The sequence below is a fragment of the Arctopsyche grandis genome, chromosome 11 (assembly GCF_051622035.1).
Source record: "Arctopsyche grandis isolate Sample6627 chromosome 11, ASM5162203v2, whole genome shotgun sequence".
NCBI lineage: Eukaryota > Metazoa > Arthropoda > Insecta > Trichoptera > Hydropsychidae > Arctopsyche > Arctopsyche grandis.
The window spans coordinates 17,899,925-17,911,947 of record NC_135365.1 but is presented as its reverse complement, the minus strand read 5'-3'; the positions used below and the strand labels follow the sequence as shown (position 1 = coordinate 17,911,947).

Below are 12,023 nucleotides of genomic sequence, written 5' to 3'. Positions count from 1 at the left end.
GGGGCAGTGTCCCAGTTACCTTAAAGACGAGCCGCCCCTGCTTACAATACTTATGTACATATGTACAATTTTTGACCATGGATGTAAAATATAAATGGGTGTATATCTGTATAAATAGATAGATAAATATTCTTCAGCAACATGAGTACGATACACTCAATAAAAAGGTAAATGAATTTTCGTCATTAATTAAAATTCATGTAATCGTCATTATTTACAGCCATTCACTATCCACTACTGGAGGAACACCTCTCCAAGAGGATGAACACCTACCCTTGTACATTTTCTCGTCTACCTTTCGTCCACTCTTCACTCTCTCCACTAACGAGGTTTATTTAACCCGGCTTCCGTTTACATCTTTTATGTAAAAAAGACTTTGAATCATATTTATCATCGTTATTCACAGAGGGAAACATATTTTTTTTATGAAAATCTTGTGCATGTTTAAAAGCAAAGTATAATAGTATAGTCAAAAGATACATTGAAAATAAAGAAAAAATTCAACATACTGTTGCGTGGACGTGAAGGGGGGGTTTCCAGAATCGGAGAAAGACGCAGGAAGATGGGTAGTAGCGGTTTATTCGTGTTCTCTTGGCGGCGGTCCGGGCTGGAATGAATTCCATGCCGAGAACGCCCCATATTTATACTCGCTGGACACAGTACACATACATACATATCTCAACAATCATTGGTCGATGAGTCAGACGATGCCTTTGGCCGTTGCATAGGGCTGATTCATTCGTGGAGGCCTTTTTGGCGGGAACGAGAGATCAGGTGATCCGCGGTCGTGAACCATCAGTCCACGAGCGCCACTCACCTAATCTCTACGTTACATTGCCCCCCTCTTAAAGAGATCGTCCCGATCGACCCATCGATTACAATTATAATTACATGTTACAATTACAGTTACATTTACAGTTATAATTAGTTACACAACATTACATTCATACACACACACACACAATTCAGGATGATTCTTCTTCAGCGGGTGTGGCCCGATATTGAGCCAGGCGATCCAGATGCAGCGTGTAGAGTTTCCAAATTCTTTCTTGATGCGATATACGACGTCACTGATGCGCTTCATGATCAGATACGGTCCCTCCCAGAAAGATTGGAGTTTTGGCGAAATTCCCACGTGTCTGGCCGGATTATATAGCCACACTCGTTCGCCTTCCTCGTACCGGGATTCCGATGCGCGAATGTCGTATCGCGCCTTCATTCGGTCGTGCTGCATTTTCAAGTGGGTGCGAGCGAATCGATGGACTTCCGCCATTTGTTCGACTAGTTGTGTAGTGTACTGGTGTGGGTCCCTTGGTCCATTGTCGGGTGGGGGCCCTCCATACAAGAGGTCTGCAGGCATCCGCAGCTCTCGTCCATAAAGCAGTGCTGCTGGTGATGTTCCGGTGGCATCGTGCTGTGCGGCTCGATACGCCATCAGAAAGTGTGGGACTAACTTGTCCCAGTCTTTCTGTCGGTTTGCCACGAATTTTGTTAGGTGAGCCAGTAGTGTTCGATTTAGCCGCTCCACCATGCCATCCGACTGTGGCCTATATGGAGTAGTCCTTGTTTTGCGGATCCCCATGAGTTGCAGTGCTTGCCGGAATAATTTCGATTCAAAATTACGCCCTTGGTCCGAGTGCAGTTCGTTGGGCACACCCAGTCGTGTGAAAACTTGGTTTACCAGCACTTCGGCCACCGTCTCTGCCTCTTGATTAGGTATGGGGATCGCCTCTGGCCACTTGGTAAAGTAGTCCATAGCGACGAGAACATAGCGATTTCCTCGCTCTGTTGTTGGTAATGGTCCAAGGATATCGACCGCCATTCGTTCTAAAGGTGCCCCGGAAATGTACTGCCGTAGTGCTCCTCTGTTTTTCCGTTGTGGTCCATTATGGGCTGCGCATACCGCACAATTTTCACACCAGCGAATTACGTCGATTCGACACGTCGGCCAATAGTATCGCTGGCGTATGTTCTTCAGTGTTTTATTCACACCAAAATGTCCCCCAGTTGATGAGCTATGGAATTCCCTTAGAAGGTCCGTCGCGCGTTCTTTTGGTACGACCAATTGTCGTATTTGTCGACTTCCGGTTGTACTTTCCCAGTTACGGTACAGTTTGTCATCTTGTACCGCCAGAGAGTCCCACTGGGCCCAGAGAACTTTTACTTCCGGCTCTTCTAAGGATACTGCTTCCCACGATGGTCGCTGTCCGGTTCGTTTCCAATCAATAATTTTCTGAATGGTGGCATTGTTTATAACTTCCGGCTGAATTCCCACCAGAGCTATTTTAACACCGGTATCTTGGTCTTCCGCTTCTTGGTCCCGTTCTTCCAATCGCGAACATTTCGGGCAATCTATTCTACATGGTCTTCGTGACAGCGCGTCCGCGTTTCCATGTTTCCTTCCAGGCCGATGGACTATATCTGGGTTGTACTGGCCCAGTATCTCCAACCATCGGGCAAGTTGTCCTTCCGGGTGCTTAAATCCGCTAAGCCATGTCAATGCAGAGTGATCGGTTCTTATTGTAAAACGTGTACCCGCCAAATAATGATGGAAGTGTTGTATGGATTTCACGAGGGCGAGTAATTCCTTTCGGGTCACGCAATAATTTTGTTCCGCCTTATTCATTGCGCGACTGAAATATCCGATCACTCGTTCCTCCCCTTCCTGACGTTGGGATAGTACTGCTCCAATACTGTGTTGGCTTGCATCCGTATCGAGGATGAATTGGTCGTCAGGTCGTGGATGCGTCATCACGGGAGCCGTTATCAGTGCCTCCTTTAATTGTTCGAACGATTTCTGACACTCTGATGTCCACTCGAATTTTCTGTCTTTTTCAGTTAGCCCATGCAGTGGTTTTGCGATCTTCGCAAAGTTTTGTACGAAGCGCCGGTAGTAAGTACACAATCCTACGAAGCTTCGTACTTGGGTCTTTGTGCGTGGAACGTCCCAATTCTTCACAGCCTCTATTTTCTTTGGGTCGGTTGTAATTCCCTCTGGTGATACTCGGTGTCCCAGGAAGTCAACCTCTCGATTTAACAATTGACACTTTTCGGCGTTCAGTTTCAGGCCAGCAGCCTGCATTCGTTGTAGAACTTGTTCCAGTTGTTCCACGTGTTCCTCAAAGGTGTGGCTATGTATGATTATGTCGTCCAAATAAACCAATACATGATCCTGCATGTCTCCTACAACTTGCTCCATCAGCCGTACAAACGTTGCCGGTGCATTACACAATCCAAACGGCATGACTTTGAATTGGAACAGGCCAAATTCCGTGGCAAACGCTGTCTTTTCACGGTCTTTCATGGCTACAGGTACTTGCCAATAACCACTCTGCAAATCCAACGTGCTGAAGTACCGTGCTCCAGCCAATCGATCTAGGGTGTCGTCTATCCGAGGAATGGGGTGCGAGTCCAACTTGGTGACCGCGTTCAAACGTCGATAATCAATGCAGAGGCGTGAAGACCCATCTTTCTTCTTCACCATCACAATAGGAGATGCCCATGGACCGGAAGCTGATTCTATTATACCTCGTCGTAGAAGATCGTCAATCAGCTGCCTGACTTCTCGCTTTCTGGCTAATGGTGTCCTCCTCGGTGCTTGCTTGATTGGTTTGGCTTGTCCCACATCGATGTAATGTACAGCTTTCGTAGTACGGCCGTGATCGTCCTCGTTCTGAGCAAATGCCACTACATTCCTTTGTAACACTTTATGTACTTGCTGCCGTTGTTCACACGATAAACATTCCGCCAAGGTTTGCTCTAGCTTTGTGATTGTCAAGTTTTCCACTGATGCGTTCACTCTTCGTAGTTTGACTTCCACTCCAGACTCAGCCAACGATATGTTAACTCCGATTTTCCGCATGAAGTCCACTCCTAGCAGGACTTCGTCATGGATATCGGCCACGGCGAAATTCCATTTGATTATTTGGTTCATGAACTTGATCTTGACCTCGATCCATTTTACGATATGTAGGTAAGAAGGAGACTTAGACGCCTGTCTCGCTCTCCTCCTTTTGTCGTTCAGAACTTTATACCGGTTTCTGGGGAGTTGTTGATACAGTTCTAAATTTAGAACAGAAATCTCTGCGCCGGTGTCGACAACCATTTGACACGGTATGTCACCAATCGCTCCGTCGATTTTCGGTGACCCTTTTGAATTTAACGAGTACAGCACGGGTAATGTGTTGGGCGTGGTGATCATCGTATCCCGTTCTTGGATGATCACTGCTCGTTTTCCGATAATGGGGCTTCGGATCTTTCATCGTCTTCACGCGAGTCGTTGAGTCGACGTGCCGTGGTTTCTCGACAATTCCTGCTTATATGCCCCAAACTTCCACATTTCCAGCATCTTATATCTTTGGGGGAGTTCGGTCTTTCGTGTCATGTGAGGAGGACGTGCTTCTGCGTTCCTCCCGCTATTACTCGCTTAAACCCGGCTATTGCACGAAATTTAACTTAACCATCTAATCACTTATTTTACTAATTGCATCCTAGTATAATTTAAGTGTAAAAATAAACAGCAAATCGGTCGTAAAAAGCGGTTTTATATCAGTTATTTCGAAAAATTTTGTGCTAATTTTTGTGTCAAATCGGTGTCAAACGAGATACATCTCCCTACCTGAATACAAAAAAAGGGTCCTTCGCCAGCCAAGTCGGTCCCACAGAAGCAATAAATCTTCCACATAATTGCTTCCAGCCAAAAATCTTTAACGAACTTTACTTAATAGAATAATAGCAAACAGAAACGGTGTTTCCCAACTGTCTATCAGTTCTTTTTCATATTTAAATTATATTAAAGTAATTCGTGTAATTTTATATACTTTACTAAAGTTATTATTAAAATATTAAATTGCAAACCGCACTCACATATATAAATCCGTTGTCTCCAAAGAGGCGTCTCACGATAAAGATCTGTAAAAAAGTAGTATAACAATTGCTAATCTATTATTATCATAACTAACTACTTTCACTTACAAAGTAACCCTGTTAAATGGCATGTAATAACTCATAAGTGATCCAAGTGATACCTAGGATGACTATATGTCAAAGCTGACCACAGAGAAGAGTTTATGGCGGTAAGAACTCACTCCTTGAATGGAAATCTCTCTCAAGTACCGCCTTTTTCTCAACACATCTTGGATAAATGCGAGAAAAATAATATCCAAACCTCCAACAAGGTAAGAGTGACGATGGATGATAGCTTAGCTAATAGAAACCTGTATTTAGCCACGTACAATGTAAGAACGTTATCGAGTGAAGGAAGTGTGCTTGCATTAGAGAATGAACTAGAAAGTATCAAATGGGATTTAGTAGGACTTAGCGAAGTAAGACGAAAACAGGAAAACCAAATAATCCTAAAAAGTGGTAACTGTCTCTACTGGAGAGGGCTACCAAATGGTAGAATAGGAGGAGTAGGGTTTCTTATCAATAAGAGAATAGAAAGAAATATTATAGAAATAAACGACATATCGGAACGTATATGCTATGTAGTATTAAGAATCTCGAGCAGGTACACTTGTCAAATCTTCCAAGTGTACGCCCCCACATCTAGCCACCCAGACGAGGAAATAGAAGACTTCTACGAAAAACTACAGGGCGCATACGATAATAGCCGCCACCACTTTAAAATAATCATGGGCGACTTTAACGCAAAAATAGGACAAAAGGCAAACACAGAAAGAGCAGTAGGCAATTTTGGTACCGGCCAAAGAAACGACAGAGGCGATCGCCTCATAGAATTCGCAGAACACAACAGGCTCTTCATCACTAATTCATTTTTCAGGAAAAACACCAACAATAAGTGGACTTGGGAGAGTCCTAAAGGAGACAGAAACGAGATCGATTTCATCCTAACAAATGCCCTGCACTCCGTTAAAGACGTTAGTGTTTTAAGTAAAGTAGATATAGGCAGCGATCACAGATTAGTCCGTGCCAAGATGGCCATTAATATAAATTGCGAACGTAGGAAATTAATAAAAGGATGCAGTAACTCTCCAGATTTCGCTCAACTAAGGTCTAGGAAAAAGGAATTCGAACTCGAACTTGGAAATCGATACGGGAAATTAAACCCAGAAGCAGACATCGAGGAATTGAACACTGTAATTAGTTCGGTTCTAACCTCAACAGGTAAGAAATTAGGTGGTTTCAGGAAACAGATTAAATTAAGCAAAATTTCAGCGGAAACAAAAAACCTAATTAAGCATAAAAGGAATTTAGATAGGGATAATAATAAGCAAGAATACAATCTAGTAAATAAGGAAATTAAGAAGAGAATAGTCAGGGATGTCAGGGATTTTAACAGCAAGCTAATAGAAAATACCATTAAGAATAACCGTAGCCTGAAAAAGTGCAAACAGGATCTTTTCTTAGGCAAAAACCAAATGATCGCAATCAGATCAGAGAGCGGAGTAATAATTAGGAATAGAGAAGAAATCATAGACAGAGTTTACACGTTCTATGCAAAACTATACGAGAACGACAACGGCCAATTCCCCACTCTGGAATCGACACACGGCCAAAGGGTTCCTGCAGTATTGCCTAGCGAAGTAGAGGCCGCGCTAAAAACTGCAAAGAATGGTAAAACCCCAGGGGAAGATAATATTCCCATCGACTTACTAAAATGTGGCGGCCCCCCCCTAATTAATATCTTAGCTAGGCTTTTCAGCAAATGCATCCAGAACCAAGCTATACCAGAAGGATGGAATAACGCAACTATCATTTTAATACACAAAAAAGGCGACAAAAGCGATATCAAGAACTACCGACCCATTAGTCTACTTTCAGCGGTCTACAAGCTCTTCACGAAGGTTATTACAGAAAGGCTGAAGAATATCCTCGACGAGAACCAACCTATAGAGCAGGCAGGGTTTAGGGCAAATTTCAGCACAATGGACCACCTCCAAGTAGTTGGCGAACTAATCGAGCGCGCCAACGAATATCAACGGCCACTGTGCCTAGGTTTCGTCGATTATGAGAAAGCCTTCGATACAGTTAGTCATAATGCAGTACTTAACGCTCTAAAAACACAGGGAGTGCCGGAACCCTATGTGGGACTGTTAGCTACAATATATAAGAATGCCACAGCTTCAGTTAAAATTTTTTCAGGTACAGATAGATTTAGCATAGGAAAAGGAGTAAGACAAGGAGATACAATCTCGCCCAAGTTATTCAATGCGGTGCTTGAGGGAGTTTTCAGGAAATTGGATTGGGATACAGCCGGAGTAAGCATCAATGGTCGCTTTTTGAGTCACCTTCGGTTCGCAGACGATATAGTTTTAGTAGCTCGTGATTCAGCTGACCTACTTATCAGACTAACACAGCTGGACAGGGAAAGTAGAAAAGTAGGATTAAAAATTAACGTAGATAAGACTAAACTAATGTTCAATAGTTATTGCATGCCTGATAGCATCCCCTTAGATGATAAACCAGTAGAAGTAGTAAATAATTATTTATATTTAGGTCAAATAATTGACATGTCTGGTAGTAAAAATGAAGAGATAAAGAGACGTATGAAATTGGGGTGGAGTGCATTTGGACGGATGAATGCTGTTTTTAAATCAAAAATGCCACTCTGCCTGAAGAAAAGGATCTTTGATCAATGCGTTTTGCCAGTGATGACGTATGGATGTGAAACTTGGACACTGAACGCCAAGATGCAAAATAAAATCCAATGCACTCAAAGAAGTATGGAACGCTGTATGCTTGGCATAACGAGGAAAGACAGGAAGCGGAACACGTGGGTGAGAAATATGACAAGGGTAGTGGACATAGTGGATAGAGTGAAGAGATTGAAATGGCAATGGGCGGGTCACGTAGCTAGGAGGATGGACGAAAGGTGGACAAAAGAAGTGCTTGAATGGTACCCGAGAGAAGGCAAAAGAGTAAAAGGAAGACCGCAAGGAAGATGGGTGAACGAAATTAGGAAAATGTGCGGAATGAGATGGATGAGTGTTGCGCAAAACAGAGACGAGTGGAAGCGTGTTGGAGAGGCCTTCATCCAGCAGTGGATGGCGAATGGCTGTAAATGATGATGATGATGATATCTTTGGGATCTTTTGGTTGAGAACCCCACTTTGTCGGTGAAGCGTCTTGGGTGGGCCTTCTACTGTGAAAAGCGTGCTTCTGCGGCACGTGTCGTGATGGCTGTAGTTTCGGCCAATTCTGGATGCGGCCTGACGTGTCTTTGCTGGTGCGAGCGAATTTTGTCGCCTCGTAGACCGCCTCAGCGACTTTCACGACTTCCGGAAGACTCGTGCTTGGGCTTAGTCTAGCCACCGCTGCTTTGACTTCTGAGTGCATGATGCTGTTTATGAACATGCAAACGATCACGCGTTCGAGAGCTTCGGGCGCGACGACACCCGCGAAACTCAATTCCACGTGTTCCGTGATGCTGTCCATGTGGGCCGTTAGTGACTCTTCCCCTCGTTCTGGATCCCATTTTCTTCCGATGGCCTTCTCGAAGTGTTGATATACGGAAGTCCGATTGCCGTAGCGCGTTGTGAGTTTCTCCATTAGTAGCTGGTAGTCGTCCTGCGTCTCCTGTGGAAGCCGGCAGACGTAGTTCATGGCCGCGCCACGCATCGCTGCACACAGCCTCGTCGACAGATTTCGTGCTCCCTGAAGTCGAGCTGTGAATCGGAATCTCGCCAGAAATTCCTCCCAGGAACCTGACCCGTCGTATGTCGGGAATTCCCGGTATACTGTGCCACGGTCAAATTCATTGACCGATTCATGAGTGATATGCTGCGGTGATAACCGCATATTAACCGATTCGTCTTTTGCTGGAGCTTCTTTCTGCGCCGCTCGTAGTGTCGCCATTTCCCTTTCCATGGCACGAAGTCTGTCGTCCAATTCTCGGGTTTGACTTCGTAGTGGCGTTGCGTCGATCTCCGGCGGTTGCTGCTTCCTCGTTGCTCTGCGCATTTTCAGTTCTTCTGGTTGCCCGTCAATGTAAGCTCGCTGGGTGGTCCTCTCTCGCCTTTGAATGCCGCCAAATGCAATGCGTTACCACATAAAATGCGAATCGCGGCTTACACCACAACCCATCAACCGAATGTTATGCTTAAAGCTATTTGCAATGAGAATTGCATTTTTCTTGCTGATTTCTGTCCATGGTACGAAATAGCTCAGCTTTCGTCAGATCTCTTCGGTCGCCGACGATTTCTATTTCTTCGTAGCTCTGCTCATCTCCGATTCCACTTGACTGACACCAGTGTTGCGTGGACGTGAAGGGGGGGTTTCCAGAATCGGAGAAAGACGCAGGAAGATGGGTAGTAGCGGTTTATTCGTGTTCTCTTGGCGGCGGTCCGGGCTGGAATGAATTCCATGCCGAGAACGCCCCATATTTATACTCGCTGGACACAGTACACATACATACATATCTCAACAATCATTGGTCGATGAGTCAGACGATGCCTTTGGCCGTTGCATAGGGCTGATTCATTCGTGGAGGCCTTTTTGGCGGGAACGAGAGATCAGGTGATCCGCGGTCGTGAACCATCAGTCCACGAGCGCCACTCACCTAATCTCTACGTTACAATACGTTATGGAACAGGTCTCGTGCAATTTGATAACAAATCACGTACACAAAGATGCGATTGTTGCACAATGTACATACATTGTAAATAAATTGGGCAATTCGATGCACGTCCGAATTCGATGTGATTGCGCTGTAGATGTAATTTTTGCACTTTCAAATCGAAATGTCAACCATCAATGATTCGACTATAAAAGTTGACCTAAAATTTCAAACACAGAAAATGAAATGTGTGGATGAATACCACACCACGGTGCCAATATTCATGAATAAATGATTCCAATTTGTCTTTATTGATTATTGTATGTTTATGTTTTATTTTGCGAATATCTCTCTCGGTGTAAAATTACATAATACAATTTATATTGCAATGAAAATGCAAGTTAAAGAACAAACGTGACTACTGTACAAAAATTCATTACACAATGGTGAAAGCGTTTCAAATAGACTGCGCGCTCAGAATATCAAATGTTTTCTTCTTATCAAATTTCAAATACAAAGTTGACCCATCGCTAATTTATTTTCGAAATACGAATTCAATCTCAATATCAAATTCCGGCCAAGATTGATACAATTAGACCCTAATCGACAAGTGAACGTTTCCGCGCAAGCTACATACATATGTACATACATACATGCGACCTTTTTAGGCGGAACCAATTAGACCCATTCATCTACATGTTTACATTCTTGTCCCACCTACATTCAATATTTTAATAAATTAAATGCTCATGCCTTCGATGGAGTTGTTTATTGAAATGTAAAATTCTATAAACGCAATTCGGTACACTGAACTGAGCGACACGGGTGCGTTCTTGGCCTCCCATGGTGAAAAAGTTATCTCACACAGCAGGGTTTTTTACGACAAGTTTCTTCTACATTTATTCAAATATGGGAATCACTGTCAATCCAATGTCAATACAAGGATTTTGGCTCGGGTGCCATAGTATATGTTATGCATGTTGGCGTTTTTTTACGTGTACAAAGCTAGTTAAAAAAAACGCGTACTTCTTTGTGTGCCCTTAGTCTCATATTTTGCATAAAAACGAGCAATCCCGTTGACTCCGCTATTATCTGTTTATGCACATTCAGTCGACCCCCCCATGGCAAGGGCTTCCAACCTTTTTAAGGCTGGGAGCTAATTTCCATCTAAATTTTCATGGCGATCGACTTGTAATAATAATAACGTTTCAATTATGCCGATTGTGTCTCACATGATTTCAATACATTTCAATTATGTATGTCAATTATTCAATACATTTCAATTATATCTCACATCCATTGAAAAAATCATGGCGATGGTTTTTCCTATACTTTGGATACTATTTTCATTCATATTTAAAGGTGATGATAAGAAACTACAAACTTTATGAAGTGCATTAAAGTCATTAAAGCATTTGTTTAATAGATCGAATATGTCTTGTTTTAAAAGCCATTCCTTGTTTTGAAGATAATTCGCATTATTACCCTTTCTCTCGATTAAAAATGTTCTTATTTCAAACAATAACTCTCAAAACCTAATAAGAACATATCTAACATATCCCTTGCTTAACTACCTTACTTCATTGTGAATCACCATAACTTTGTATCTCAAATTCTTCCAAAAGAACTTAAAATTTTCCGGTTGAGAAACCTTGCCTTATGGCATGAAGATCCAATTGAATTCTACATACATATTTATAAGCTTTTTATTTGTTATTAAATTCATCCACTGGAAGTAGAAAAATTTTATCCGCATGCAAAAATTAACAAGAGGTCCCCTATTTTTTTTTAATTGAAAAATGAACCTAAAAAATTTAAATGCCCTTGCCTTTATGTTTAGAAACTCTGCAATTACATCTTGTAAAGGCAAATTCTGAGCTTCTTCGTGTTTACTAGTTAATATTGCAAGTTTACCAACTCTTGATTGACCGATTGAATTTGTTTTATACATATAGAATGAATCCATATCACAACATTCGATGACTCACAAGCGTAGATATTCTAATTTTGGAATATAAACAAAAAATAAGTATATGACCATCACCTAAAAACCGTGACTATTTATGAGATTAATTTGATACATACTTAAGACTGCTTTCAGTCTTTAAAATATATTTATGTATTAATATTTGGAAATCCTGTCGGGGGGGGGGGGGAGCACGACCCCAAAAGTTCGCATGTACCGCATACTCCCGCGTCATAGTACATAGTTACACCACTGAATTCATCCAAGATGGCTTATCTAATAATCTATCACATATTTTTATAATAATAGACTGTCGAAAAATTGGCCATGAACTTCTTATCAAGTGTCAGCGTATAATTTCTAATTTTAATTCAAAATCACAAGCAAAATATGCAGTTTAATTAAAAATTTGTTTTCTCATCTCTTTGGATTCGTATTATCAACGCTACCCGAAGTTATCGTGCACCAATAGATAAGAATGCATTTCGAAATGCATTCACAACGACCATGCAGACAGGGCTGGTCGTATATACATATAGA

General features: G+C 42.4%; 1 protein-coding gene across 1 annotated transcript in view; it reads right to left on the bottom strand.

Moving 5' to 3' along the window:
* Positions 1 to 12,023, bottom strand: part of ome (dipeptidyl peptidase 4 omega) — a 69,551-nt gene that overhangs the window by 55,099 nt on the left and 2,429 nt on the right. The gene's annotated exons all lie outside the window — the stretch shown is intronic.